At 43.0% G+C, this 14,731-nt stretch overlaps 1 protein-coding gene across 1 annotated transcript in view; it reads left to right on the top strand.

The window, feature by feature from the left end:
• The window catches only part of Tsg101 (tumor susceptibility 101), a 34,734-nt gene extending 34,603 nt beyond the window's left edge, over nucleotides 1–131 (top strand). Inside the window, exon 10 of the mRNA XM_027410472.2 lies at nucleotides 1–131. This exon is cut by the window's left edge and continues 200 nt beyond it. The gene's annotated coding sequence lies outside the window, so the exon portion shown is untranslated.
• The last annotated feature ends 14,600 nt before the right edge of the window (nucleotides 132–14,731 follow it).

Raw genomic sequence — 14,731 nt, 5'->3', positions numbered from 1 at the left:
TTTTGAATCAATAATATATTTTCTGTTTCCTTTGGGTAAAGACTGGCTTTTATTAATGCACTTTCTACCCTCTGTAAGCTTTCTGTGCTGTGTTGGGACTGACTGGGCTAAATAAAATTTGTTGCATAATTTTTCTTTCTTGGACTTGAAAGATACACAAAAGCTGGTCAGAAGCCCAGAATCCCATTAGCAAATGAGGCACAGTGTCCATCTTCAGTTTCAGTTCACTATTCTGTAGGCTAAAGACAGTTCTGTTAAGTGTGGGTCACAACCGAGAAATCTATATAGTGCAGGATATGTATTTCTTTCAAGAACCAACAACTATGACTTTTTAACCAAGAAAAACTGCCATTGTTAACTAGACAAAACAGTCTGACCACAGTGGGGAGTTATAGATTATCTTGTGGCTCATGTGTGGTATTAGGGGAAAAAAAATCATGAAATATTTGAGATGAAATTTTTAAAAAGGTATGCCAGGCAGTGATGGTGCACACCTTTAATCCCAGCCCTCAGGAGACAGAAGCAGGTAAATCTCTGAGTTCAAAGCCAGGCTGGACTATAAAGTAAGTTCCAGGACTACAGAGAGAAACCCTGTCTTGAAAAACCTTAAATAAATAAATAAATAAATAGTGAAGAATAGAATGCTATAATTTGGGGGGTATAGTTTATATTATATTTAAAGGGGAAAAAATATAGGTTGGGCATCCCTAGCCCAAAATCTGACATGTTCCAAAGTCCAAAACATTTGGGGGAGAGGGGATAACTTTTTAATCCATTTCAGATGAGGGTTTGACTGGTTAAGACCTATATCAAATATTCCAAAATCTGAAAAATTATGAATCCTGTGTCATCTGGTACCAAGCATTTAAAATAAGGAATACTAAACCTATAGCAGTAAATGTGTATTACAAAACCAGAAAGATCTCAAATTACAGCCTGGACTTCTATATTAAGAGGCAACAATACAAGAATAGCACATTGAAACAAAAAAGAAACCAAGAAATGTATAAATTATGGTGAAAATACAAAATGAAATAGCCAATAGAGAACATTCCTGACACTAAAAACAGGTTTTTTGAAACATGAGCAAAGCTGAGAAACCCAAACTAGCTGAAATTTTGAAAAGACCTTGCAGATATTTGGGTGCATGCATACCTGTAGTCCCAGTATCAGGAGGGCATCAAGTTCAAGGCCAGCCTGAGCTTTACTATGAGACTCAATCTAAAGAGAGAGAAGATAAATGATTAAGATCAGGAATGAAAAGCCAGGCGGTAGTGGCGTATGCCTCTAATCCCAGCACTTGGATGGCAGAGGCAAGCGGAGGTCTGACTGAGTTCAAGACCAGCCTGGTCTGCAAGAGCTAGTTCCAGGACAGGCTCCAAAGCCACAGAGAAACGCTGTCTCAAAAAAAACAAAAACAAAAACAAACCAAAGATCAGGAATGAGAGGGCTGGAGAGATGGCTCAGCGGTTAAGAGCACTGGCTACTCTGGTTGCTCTTACAAAGGACCCAGTTTCAATTCCCAGTACCCACATAGCAGTTCACAACCATCTGTAACTCCAGTTCCAGGAGATATGGCATCCACACAGACATACATGTAGACAAAACCCAATGTACATTTTAAAACAAACAAAAAAGATCAGGAATGAAAGGGGCAACCATCACTCTTAACCCTAAAGAACATAGGACCACTGGAGGATACAACAAAATTATAAGTGAACATATTAGATCATTTCTATAAAATACATCAGTTCCCATGATGATACTGTTGAATAGACCTACAGCAAATACCGATGCAGTTGGTAATCTGAAAACCCCCCTACAGCAAATCCAGATTCACTAGAGCAGTTCACCAAAACATCTAAAACAAGTAACAGTCCTGAGCAAGTGACATGACTAAGTGGAGTAAAGGGCTTGTTGCCAAGCCTGGTGGCATGAGTTCAATCCCCAGGCCTTGCATTGTCAAAGGACAGAACCAACTTGTGCAAGTTGTTCTCTAGCCCCTGTGCAAACATAAACATAATACACACAAATCCTTTTTTTCAAAAAGGCCCTCACAACTCTGAGAAAACGGAACAACTTGACTACTGCTTCTATAAAGTCACTGTTACTCTGATACTAACAACAAAGTTGTGGCAACTTTGTCGGTCAGGGGGCTTTAGGAGATGTCTCAGCAGTTAAGAGAACTGGATGTTCTTCCAGAGAATTCAGGTCCTAGATTCTCAGAACCCACATAAGGAAAAGAAATTCCAAACCTGTAGATGAGGGTTCGGTGGTAGAGTGCTTGCCTAGATACACAAGATTCTGAATTCAGTCTTCAGAACCTGTAAAATAGCAAGATACAGAGAACAGTATCTCAAGAATGTAGATGTGGACATCCTTGACAAAATGCCAGTAAACCCAGCCCAAACTGTTCAAAGGGATAATGAAACAGGAGGATTTCTCCTAGAACTAGACCTACATCCAAAAACCACTTGTCATAGTATGCTAAGATGAAGTGCAAAAGTCACCTACTTGTCTCCATTGAAACAATATTGATAAAAACAAAATTTGACAACCACTGTGGTGGCCTGTGCATTTGATCCCTGCACTCAGGAGACAGAGGTGGGCCTATGAGTTTGAGGCCAGCCTGGTCTACAGAGTGTCAAGACAGCCAGGGCTACACAGAGAGACCCTGTCTCAAAAGAGAGAAATTGCACACACAAAGTTAAAAATATCTAATAATTATAGGGAAAATAAATGGACTAGATGAGAAATTTTTAAACATTTATGAAAAATTTGAAGCTATTATCATCCTTAACATCGACAAAGCACTACTCTAATTAGGAACAATACAAGGGTACCTCATCTGACCTCATACTGGAATTTCTGGACAAGGCCATCAGGCAAGAAAGAGAAAAGGCATCTTGATTAGAAAGGGGGGGGGGGAATTACAGCCAACATGATTCTGTTCAAGGAAATTCCTGTCTATTGAAATAGAACTGATGGGTTTACCACAGTGGCAACATCAACATAAAGTCGAAACTTGGATCCAACGAGGTTTCTCAGTGGGTAAAGGGGCTTGCTGGGGAAGCCTGGTGACAGGAGTTCAATTCCCAGAACCAACCTAACCAACAGAAGAGAACTGGCTCCACACCCACACTGTGTATTTATGGTAAGATTTTAATCTGTTTTGTTAACTGTATGCCTATATGTACCGAAGTTCATGAAGATGTCAGAGGGAAACCTAGGAGGATCACGTCTCCTTAAGACCAGGTGAGTCTGGGGGATCAAACTCAGGTCATCAGACTTGGTGCAAGTTTCTTAACTCATTGAGCCACCTCTCTGGCCCTCTGTTACACTTAAACCTGCACAATCTGAAAACTAAAGAAAAGGACAGTGGCATTCAGGGCCAGCCTGGTCTACAGAGTGAGTTCCAGTACAGCCAGGTTACACAGAGAAACACTGTCTCAAAGAAGAAAAAAAAAGACTTCATGATGCCACGCAATACCTGTCAGTTAAGTAGTTATAAGGGGTATTTTGAGAGTGGATCTCCTATCCCTTCCTCTGTGTAACAAGCAGAACTCTGGCACCTTAGATTTACCATACACGTGTGCTCTGAGGAGTTCTGAACAGTTGTGGAGAGTCACCCAGCCCCTGTGGTGCTGCTTCACTCTCCACAAACCTTAGCACAGCCTTAAGAACTCAGACCAGACACACCAGTTTAAAGGCATCTTCACAGTGTCATGTGACTGACTGGTCACATGCTACACCAATGCAACAAAGATTCTGAGGTGTTGCTTGTGGTCTAGAATTTAATTCACAAATTCTTTTTTATTATTATATATTTTTAAAATTAGTAACAAGCTTGCTTCACATGTCAATCCCAGCTCCCTCTCCCTCCCCTCCTCCCCTCCTCCCCTGCTCCCCACCAACCCTCTCCAAGCCTCCATCCCACGCCCCCTCTGCTCCCCAGGGAGGGTGCAGCCCTCTATGGGGATCTCCAGAGTCTGTCCCAGTCAGGGCCTAGGTCATCTACAATTTTTTTTTTCTTCTGATTTTACCAAAATCACCAGGAAAATTCTTCTCTAGTTAGAGTTGACCTTGCTTGGTAACAATATCTATTTGCTGTCCAATGTAAACTGAACTCGAGGCCTGTGGAAGAGCAGGAAACACTCTGAACCAGTAGGCCATTTCTAATCCCAAGCTGTCTTAATTCTCAGTTGTCTTGCCCTGACTTCATGAGTAGCTGGGCTTATAGGCATGTGCCACTACCCAGCTCCTAGTACTGTTTAAAGTAAGATTAAAATGTGGATTGTCTAGTAAAGGAAGACTGTTCACCTGGACATACATGTGGTATAAACAGACCCTTGATCTTGGTGTCAAGCAAGAGCTTAGCTTTGGAGTTGGACAATCTAGGTTCAAATCCTTACCCCATCTTTATTTAACCTCAGTTTACAGATATGTCATCTGTAAAACAGGGTTTGAAGCTATCTGAAGTGCCTAGGTCAGTGCTGGCACTAGGTGGATAAGGACTTCGTAAGGACCCACAATGCTTGTGAGGCTCTAGACATACAGGATGCCTGTGAGCAAAGCACAGCTTAAGGAGATCTGAACAATGTGCGAGGCCCAAGTAGAAAGCATCTGGCTCTATTATAAAAGCTGAAGAAGCCTTCAGAAAGTTGGATAAAGATGGTCTTCTTACATTTTCACATAAGAATTGCAGAAGATAATATTGCCTTTTTTGTAGAAGGGTTGCGTGCTATGGATCCATCGTCTTGCCTTTCAGATTGTCTTCACCATCCACAAAGAGGGTCAAGGGGCTTGAGGGATCTCTCTATGGGTAGTGTTCGATGTGCAGGCATAAAGAGCCATCTTCAGATTCCTGGCATTCATGTAAAAGTCAGCCATGGTGGCATGCATATGTAATCCCAGCACTGGGTGTGAGGGTTGGAGATAGGAGGATCCTGGAGGCTCACTGACCACCCAAGCTAGCCAAAATGGCAAGCTCCAGATTGAGTGAAAAGCCTACCTCCAAAAAAAGGTGGAGTGTGATAGAGGAAGATATTTGATGTCCACCTCTGACCTCCATGGGAGCACACAAAGGTGAATGCATACATGACACACACAGATCCAGAGTTCATTATCTGTACCTAAAAAGATGTCAAAGCTGAGGATGGTGAAGAAAAAACCTAACAGAACCTTCCACCTAGTCCAGGACATTAACTGTTGCCCCTTTATACCCTTAAGTCTCTAACCCTTAGGCTATCCTCCCTATTATCCTTGACAGTCTTAACTCTTAAAGATGCTTACTTCTCAATACTCTTGGTTGTTCACTCTCAAGACCTTTTACCTTCACATAGATGGATCCTGATACCCAACAATCCCACCAACTGACCTGGACTGTCCTTCACAGGGACACAAGACAGTCCGCACTTTTTTGTGAGGTACTCCTACAGACTTGGCCTGCTTTGCCCCTTTTCCCCCCCAACTTGCGTCAATATTTAGATGACTGCCTCCTTTGCAGTGCTTCCCTCTCTGATAGCCAATCTGATAACATCTCATGCCTCAATTCCCTCAGCTCCAGAGGTTACCAACTCTCACCTTCCAAATCTCAACTCTCCTCTCGGCAAGTTGCCTAAGATTTTCTCTCATGCCAATCTATAAATGCCTCACTTTAGGCCACTGTGACCATCTCCACTCCTCACCTCTGCTCACATAGCCAATTTCCTCTGCCCGAGGTTTTTAAATACCCACTCTGATCCATTCCCTATGCCAAAGCAGCTTCTGGACCTCCTTCCTCCCATCCACAAACAGTTCCTTAAACTTGAAACTCCCTCCCTTTCTACTCTGCCTCCCCTGTTCTATACAAACCTTTCCATCCTTACACCTCCAAAATATATAAGCACTTCCTAGGACCAACCTTGTCCCTGCCGCTTACACATTGAAAATTCTAGACACCATTCACAACTGAACTCCCTGTTTACACACTCTTGTTGCAGCCTCTCTGTTCTTCTCCGAATCTAACAAATTAACTCTGGGGTCTCCTCTTACAATCTATTCCCACCATTATCTCCCTCAACTCCTAAATCCCTTCCACTGTCTGCCCCTCCATACTTCTCTTATCAAATATTCATCACTCACATTCCTTACCTGCCCCCCCCAATTCCCCCTTTGCCTCAATGTTCCCCAGATCCTCTCTATTCTATATTCCTGTCCAAAACTCAAAAGACCCCTACTCCATCCCTCTCATAAACAGAGGATCTATTAGCTATTTCTGCCTACACTTTTTATATGGATGGTAGCTCCTTCCTGTCAGCCACATCCTATTGACCCCTCCATCATCACTAAAGACTATAATCTCACTGACATGACACCCCACTTTTATAACTCACCTCACTTCCCTCCAGGCCACCTCACTCTATAACCCTCCTTCAACACAGGACAGTCTCCTAACCCCCACTTTGCATATTCATCATCACCCTCAAGGTTCTGTTCCCTCAAGATCACCTGTTCCACACAAATCTCTCTCTTCTTACACATCTACTTTTCTTCTGTTCAAATGATTGCCAGACATTTACCATCAGTAACTCCCCTAAATTAACTGTCCAGACATGAAACATTCTGAACAAATCCTGCATTCCCAATTAAAGGCATAACTGAACCCAAGCCATCTCCTCTCCTTTGTCTCTGTGCTCTGTCTCTGATCTCTTCTCTCTCTCTCTCTCTCTCTCTCTCTCTCTCTCTCTCTCTCTCTCTCTCTCTCTCTCTCTCTCTCTCTCTCTCTCTCTCTCTCTCTCTCTCTCTCTCTCTCTCTCATCTGCTTTGTCTCTCTGCTCTCTCTCCTCTCTCTCTCTCTCTCTCTCTCTCTCTCTCTCTCTCTCTCTCTCTCTCTCTCTCTCTCTCTCTCTCTTCTCTCTCTCTCTCTCTCTCTCTCACACACACACACACACACACACACACACACACACAGCCAAACCCTCACTTGGGTTAAGGTCATCCAACAGACAGACTCTCCTTATCTTCACTGATATGTCCCCACACCACTTTCTTTGCACCCCTCTTCAAAGACCTCCATTAGTCACAATACCTCTCACCTATGACACCCTAATTGCCAATGCCCTACCCCAACTACAACTGCTTGTCTCCTTAACCATCCAAGCCCCCTTTGGTAACCAAAGCCAAGTTCTCTCAACCTTTCCTCACCAACCCCATTAAACTGCTACAGACCACCCCTCTCAGGGTTTGCCATGAACCTCTCCCATTATCCATGTTCCTAAAATATTTCAATTTCAGAACCCACCTGAACAACCCAAGAAAGACTATTCTGATGTAACAGAAGCCTCTCAAATTGTACTCCCCCTACATAAGCAGACCCTGCTTTCAGATAACAGTTGTTCCTCAATTAACCTTATATAATCAACTAAGTTTTCCTGACTCAAGAACTCTCAAACACAGTCCAGATAAGTACTCCTGCCCATCAACATTCATGAGTGCAGGTGCCTGAGGAGGCCATGGAGTTACAGATAGTGGTGAGCTCCCCGGTATGAGTAGTGGAACACAACACAAGTCCTCTGTGGTACCAGTGTGTGCTCTTAACAGCAGAGCCAGCACTGCAGCCCCATGAAAAAAAAGTTCAACTGACCTATGTCTAGCTTGTGAATTATCAGGTTACATAATAGACCTTGGTAACCTTCAAAGATATGGAAGTCTAAAGCAGAACAGATGCAAGTCACAAAGAAAAAGCTCAGCTCTTTAGAGGGACAAATGACATGTCTTTTCAGGTCCTGACCCTCCCCTCCTCCAGTTTAAATTAAAGCTGTACAGTGTTAAAGCAAGGATTCCTCCCAAGGGATTTCTCACCAGACTGAGCTGAGAAAGTCTTACCCATGTCCACCATCCACCATTTGGTGCTTAGCACCCACCTGCATGTGGGAGGGCCTCAATAAAAGTTTTATGAATAAATGGCTTAAAATAAAAGGCTCTTTCCAATTCTAAACATTTACAGTTTCATGATAAGTCATCTGCAAAAAGTTATATTTGATTATTTCATGTGGAGGTGCTCCTCTGCCAGTGGCCCATGTGTGATGTCACAGAGCAACTTTCAGGAGTCAGTTTTTCCTGTTTTGATCCTAGGAACTGAGCCAAGTCATCAGGCTTGAACAGCAAATGCTTTTTTGTTGTTGTTTTTTCTTGCTGAGCCAATCACCTTCCCTTCCCTTTTTGAAAACTGTGATTTATGTATGGTGCATGTGAGTGGATGCACAGGCCATGGCATGGACCTCAGCTCTGCAGAGTTAGTTCTCTCCTCATACATACATACATACATACATACATACATACATACATACATACATACATTTGGTTTTTTCGAGACAGGGTTTCTCTATGACTTTGGAGGTTGTCCTGGAAGTAGCTCTTGTAGACCAGGCTGGTGTCAAACTCACAGAGATCTGCCTGCCTCTACCTCTGGAGTGCTGGGATTAAAGGTGTGTGCCACCAACGCCCGGCTCTCCTACTACTTTTACATGGGTTCTGGGAATCAAACTCAGGACATCAGGCTTGCACAGCCAAGTATTTTCACACACTGAGCTACCTCACTAACACCAATATTATGTATTTCTAGCAAGATACTTCATGTGTAAAAAAGAACAAATATCTTTATTTTCAAAAGAAACAGCAAGCCATAGAACTGATTTAAATTGTCGATGTAAATGTTTGGGGTTAGGTTTGGGGTTGCGACTTATAAGTCTATACACTTCCTTTTCATACTTTGTTTTTTGCTTTTCTTTTTTCTTTCTTTTTTTTTTGTTACTTTTTTCAAGACAGGGTTTTTCTGTGTAACAGCCCTGGTTGTCCTGGAACTCACTCTGTAGACCCTGAAGGCCTCAAACTGCCTCCCAAGTGCTGGGATTAAAGGTGTATTAAAACTGCCACCTGGCCGGGCGTTGGTGGCACATGCCTTTAATCCCAGCACTCAGGAGGCAGAGGCAGGTGGATCTCTGTGAGTTCGAGACCAGTCTGGTCTACAAGAGCTAGTTCCAGGACAGCCTCCAAAGCCACAGAGAAACCCTGTCTCGAAAAACCAAGAAAAAAAAAACAAAAAAAAAAAACCTGCCACCTGGCTATACACTTCACATTTTGAACTAGATCACACCAGATTATTTTACAAATCTCAAGAAACAGGTGTTACTTTGAGGGGCTGAATGACAGAACTCTCAGTTTGGGGGCATAGATTAGCAGTTTAGCTGAGTGGCTCAGGCCTATTAGTCCCAGTTTCTAGGAGGTTGAGGCAGGAGGATTACAAATTCAAAGTCTGTCTGGACAAAAAGAAGAGAGAGTAAAGCCAGCCTGAATAGTTTACCAAGACCCTGTCTCAAAAACGTGTGGACTGAAGGCCAGTGGTAGAGCACTTGCCTAATATTGTCTCCTCTAGCAAACACATACAGTCAATATTATAACCTAAAAGTAAAGTAAGATTCATGAAGCCATAATGATATTGATAAATGATAAATAAGAGAACAGAGCCAAATTCCCCATGCAAAAGGAAAATAATACTTTCAGACGGAAGTATTCTATCCTCAAGGAGAGAGAGAAAAACTTTCCACTCTATTGTGAGAAGGGCAATACAAAACATTGGAACAGAACCTGCGCTACAGATGCCTGAGCCAGGAGGCCGAGCAACCCTGGGTGGTACACAGTGGAAGTGGTTCCTTGCTCTTTCTTCCCCAAAGCCTAGCCTGTCTGCAGAAAAATGCCATTCCAACAGAGGGGTTGCTACCAGGCCTGAACAGTCACAACAGTCAAGCATGAGAGCAAGACTGAATCCATCACAGCCTACAGATAGCCAAAAAGACATGGAATCCTGGGGGTTATCACAGGTCATAAAATGAACATTGGATTATGTGCATGTGAGGGTAGGTGGCCTGTTGAGGCTGGCAGAGCCCCCCGGAGTTGAAGTTCTAGGTAGTCATGAGCTATCCAACAAGAGCAGCAAGCACTCTTTTAAAAAAATTATTTAGATGTATTTAAGAGTGGTTGTTGTTGTTTTTTCTGTCTGCATGTCTGTGTCTGTGTACTATGAATGTGACTTGTGCCCATGGAGATCAGAAGAGGGTATCAGATTTCTTGGAACTGTGAGTTACAGATAGTTGTGAGCCACTGTGTGTGTGCTGAGAAGAGAGCCCAGGTCCTCTGCAAGAGCAACATTGTTAGTACCCAGCTCTTAACAGCTGAGCCATCTCTCCAGTCCCTGTCTTCCAGCAATTCTCCCACTCAAACACATGCCTATTACAACAGTTGCTGTTGCACACTCAAAGCATACCACTAAGTGGAACAAAGTGGATCTCAAAGTAATGAGAGTCCATGTGTTACAGCATAATTCAGTAATTTTTAGAGACATTACTATTTCTCTACAGGGTTTATACCATAAATTCCTGCCCAAACAAACCTGCTAAAGAATTCCTATTGAATCTCTTTATCAGGGAGCTTTTAAGATAATCATCACTGCCTTGAATGAATGAAGAGTGTAGGGTAGGGAGAAGGAGAGATTAGAGAGAGTGCAGGCCCTGTGTAAGAAAGAGTCCATGCACATTTTTCCTAAGTGTGCTGTGACTATAAAATGATACAGTGCAAACTCCAGGAGCTTGAACCAGAGTCTTGTCTTAGGGAAAAGAGTAGTCATCCCTTGAAGGACCCTGCAAAACAGCAAGAGTCTTGATCTGGTTTTGAGAAAGGGTGTCTCTATGTAACCCTGGCTGTCTATAACTCACTATGTAGACCATCCTTGCCTCTTCTGGAATTAAGGTGTCCACCAGCAAGACAGGCATGAGTAAGATTTGACTTCAAGCTTTTACATACATATCTGTCTAAATATATATTTATGCAACTTGGGATGGTCTGTGAAAGGGAACCACGTTTACTTTCAGGGCTGCTGTACTGGATAGTATACACAAGCATATAGTCATCCGTGTGCTGATTTTCACGGGCATCTTCATTCGCCGTGAGGTCACTGCCAATAAAAGCACCAGCACTAACAGCAGAATGGGTCATAGTGACTCAGTAAGTGACAGGCCCAGCCGTTGACCACAGCAGCTAGTGGAATGACTTATTTTGGAGATGCCCATGCACCCTGAGTGGGGGTGCCCACGGAGACCAGAGACTGGCGGGTGGTTGTAAGTTGTCCGACATGTTATGGGAACCAAACTCTCATCTGAACCACTGAGCATCTCTCCAGCCTTCACAGCTGCTGCTCTTGGTGCCATGTGAGAACTTATGACTAAAAGGGGAGATGCTGGGGATGGCACTGGCTGCTGTTACAGAGGACCTAGGTTCGATGCCCAGTACCCATATAGCAACTCACAACCACCTGTAACTCCAGTCCCAGGGGATCTGGCACCCCCTTCTGGCCTCCACAAGCACTACATGTGGTGCACACACACACACACACACACACACACACACACACACAAAACATCCATAAATATAAAATTAAAATAAATAAATCTTTATGAATGCATATTGATGGGAGGTCCTGTGTATATGATTGTCTTATTGGTTGATAAATAAAGTACTGTTGGCCAGTAGGAAAACAAGATAGGTGGGACTAGGAGTCAAGGAGGATTCTGGGAAAGGTAGGGGAAGGTAGAGTCACCATGTGAGCCTGGGAAGACAGGATGCTTGCCACTGGCTTCTGATAAGTCTTATAAAATATGTAGATTTATGATAATTAAGACTGAGTTAACAGATGAGAAATCCTAGTCATTGACCAAGCAGCATTTGTACCTATTATAACTCTGTGTATTACTTGGGACCTTAATGTGGCAATGGGCAGAACTTGGGCGGCCTGGCAGAGGGCGCCCATGTGACAGCAGGGCTCAGGCAGCTTGGCCGAAAGACTTATTGTTACAGCTTATGATATCTAGCCTGCCCTTTAGTAACCATGCCAGTGTGAAAGTCTACAAAAAGACAGTGTAAAGGCATGTGCATGCTACATCCTATGAATTAACGCAAAGAATGGGGGAGGGGTTGCTGGCGACATAGTCAAGCAGTTAAGACGGTGTGTTAGTTTAATATTTGTGACAAAACACCATAGCCAAAAGCAACATGGAGAGAAAAGGGTTTATTTGGCTTATTCTTCCACAGCACTGTTCATAAGTGAAGGAGTCAGGACAAGAACTCAAACAGGTCAGGATCCTGGAGGCAGGCGCTGATACAGAGGCCATGGTGGGGTGCTGATTACTGGCTTAGCCTGTTTTCTTATTGTGTGCAAGATCACTTTCCCAGCGGTGGCACCACCCACAATTGACTGATTAATTCCCCATGAATCACTAATTAAGAAATGCCCTGGGAGAGATGGCTCAGCAGTTAAGAGCACTGACTGTTCTTCCAGAGGTTCAATTCCCAGCCCCACTGACAGCTCACAACTGTCTGTAACTCACATAGACATATGTACAGGAAAAATACCAATGCACATAAAATAAAATTATTTTTAAAAAAGAAAATGCCCTATAGGCTTGCCTACAGCCCAGTCTTATGGAGGCATTTTCTCAGTTGAGGTTTCCTCCTGAAGATGACTCTAGCTTGTGTCAAGTTGACAGGAAACTAGCTAGCACAATTGACTACTTACCAATGTGACACACAAACACATCACTCTTAATCTAACTTTACCTTGCATGATGCAGTGCCTCCAGGTGACCAAAAGAGGGCATCCCAGTCCCCAGAACTGGAGTTCCAGCCAGTTTTGAACCACAATGTGGCTGCTGGAAACCATGGTTGAGCCAACTCTGCAGCCCCAGGCCTCCTCCTCTTTAACCTTTCTTACTACACATATGCACAAATAAGCAAATACAACCTGATGAGTTGCTTGCATGTATGCTTTTTAAGGGCTGACCATTTGGTATTGGATAGTCAGTCAAGACTCATCCTAAAGTGGTTTTAATTTGGTGGACAAAAGGACTTTTTAAGTGGCTGGAGAAATGGTTTGGCAGTTAAGAGCACTCGCTGCTCTTACAGAGGACCTGGTTCTGGTCCCAGCACTCACATCATGTGGCTCACAATTTCCTCTAACTGTAGCTCCAGAAGATCCTTTGTTCTCTTCTGGCCTCTTCACTTACCTGCATGCATGTGGTGCAAGCAAGCACACGAGTACGTGATTATGCGTGTGCGTGTACACACACACACACACACACACACACACACACACACACGTTATTATTCAAAAGACAAAGCCTGAAGAAGATTCTAGAGGAGCAACAAGTTGCAATTGAAGTTCCAGGTGTCAGTCCACCAGAAGGAGATCCTCTGATTTGCCAATCTCATTTAGGCAAGATCACGGGACTGCAGACCCTGCGATGTCTTTTGCTTCTGATGCGCCTTTACATGTTTGCTGCAGCTCTCTTTCTCTGGTATCGAGCATGGTGTGAGTGGAGGTGGGGAGATCTCCACTGCCTGGTATATAGTGTTGTTTATCTCTTGGAAACATCCAGTTCTATTAGGCATTTTTACCTGTGGATCATCAAGAAGATGACACCTCCCTAATCTACTGTCTAATTTGATAATTTATACAGAGTTTTAATTAATAAAAATAAAAATAAATACAAGGATATGTTTCACAGCACCTAAGGAGCTGAGTGGATTGTTGCTCAATTGAGTCTCAGTAGCCCTGCTAGTTCAGATTCTCTTAACCTTATTGTTGGGAGATATGTTCACAGGTCTCTGAGTGCAAAGTTAGACTAGGATGGTTTTGTTAAATAACTTAGAGGTGAAAAACTCCAAGAAGACAATCTAAAGTTTTAGAAAGACACATGTTTAAATGTCAGGGGACAAGAACAAAGCAGCCCAATTACTGGCTGAGGTACTCTCCTTGCTAGATTTGGTTAATCAAAAGTGGTGATTAATTCCTTATAACCAGGCTGGAGAAATGGCTCAGAGGTTAAGAGCACTGGCTGTTCTTCCAAAGGTCATGAGTTCAATTCCCAGCAACCACATGATGGTTCACAACCATCTGGTGCCGTCTTCTGGTGCACAGGCATACATGGAGGCAGAATGTTGTATACATAAAATCTTCTGCCCTCAATATCCATATATCTGTGTGTGTGTGTGTGTGTGTGTGTGTGTGTGTATTATTAATGGATATGTATCCTAAAGATTTAGAGATGAGTGATTCTTTTTCATATATGAAGGTTTAGGTTTGTGATTCCTTTAAGATTCCTTATAAGATTACCTTTCAAGATAATAAATTGGCAAAAGACCTGACAAGAACATCTTGCTTGCCCACACAGTTCATCTGTAACAAGTTGCTTGGATATGAATGCCTGTGGATTTGTGGGGTAATTTTTCACCTGTAATACATAAAATGTTTGATCATGTGAGGGAGATGAGAAACATCTTTTTTACCTATAATCATTCAATTGAGAAAAGGAATGCAACTGTTTTGACTCTTGTACTGCCTGGAAGGTTATATGGGGTATAAAAGCTGTGAAAAAAAAAAAACATGAAAAGCCAGAGAGAGAATAAACAAGACAACAAAGGAAATCAAGAGTTTGTGAGTGCCTTTTCCCCTAATTCCACTCCAAAAAGTTTAGCCTCGTCAACTCTGGATTTCTGTCCAAGCCCTGTGCTCCCAGACAGCAGTATATGTGCTATGCATTCAAGGAAGAAAATGATGGAATGTTCACTACATCAACACTGTCAGGACAGCAGGACTGCAAGGCTATGAGGGTGTAATGGGCTGAGCAGTGAAGTGGCAATT

This window comes from Cricetulus griseus, chromosome 3 (assembly GCF_003668045.3).
Source record: "Cricetulus griseus strain 17A/GY chromosome 3, alternate assembly CriGri-PICRH-1.0, whole genome shotgun sequence".
NCBI lineage: Eukaryota > Metazoa > Chordata > Mammalia > Rodentia > Cricetidae > Cricetulus > Cricetulus griseus.
Note: the sequence above shows the minus strand (reverse complement) of the source record. Positions and strands in the feature narration are given on the sequence as shown.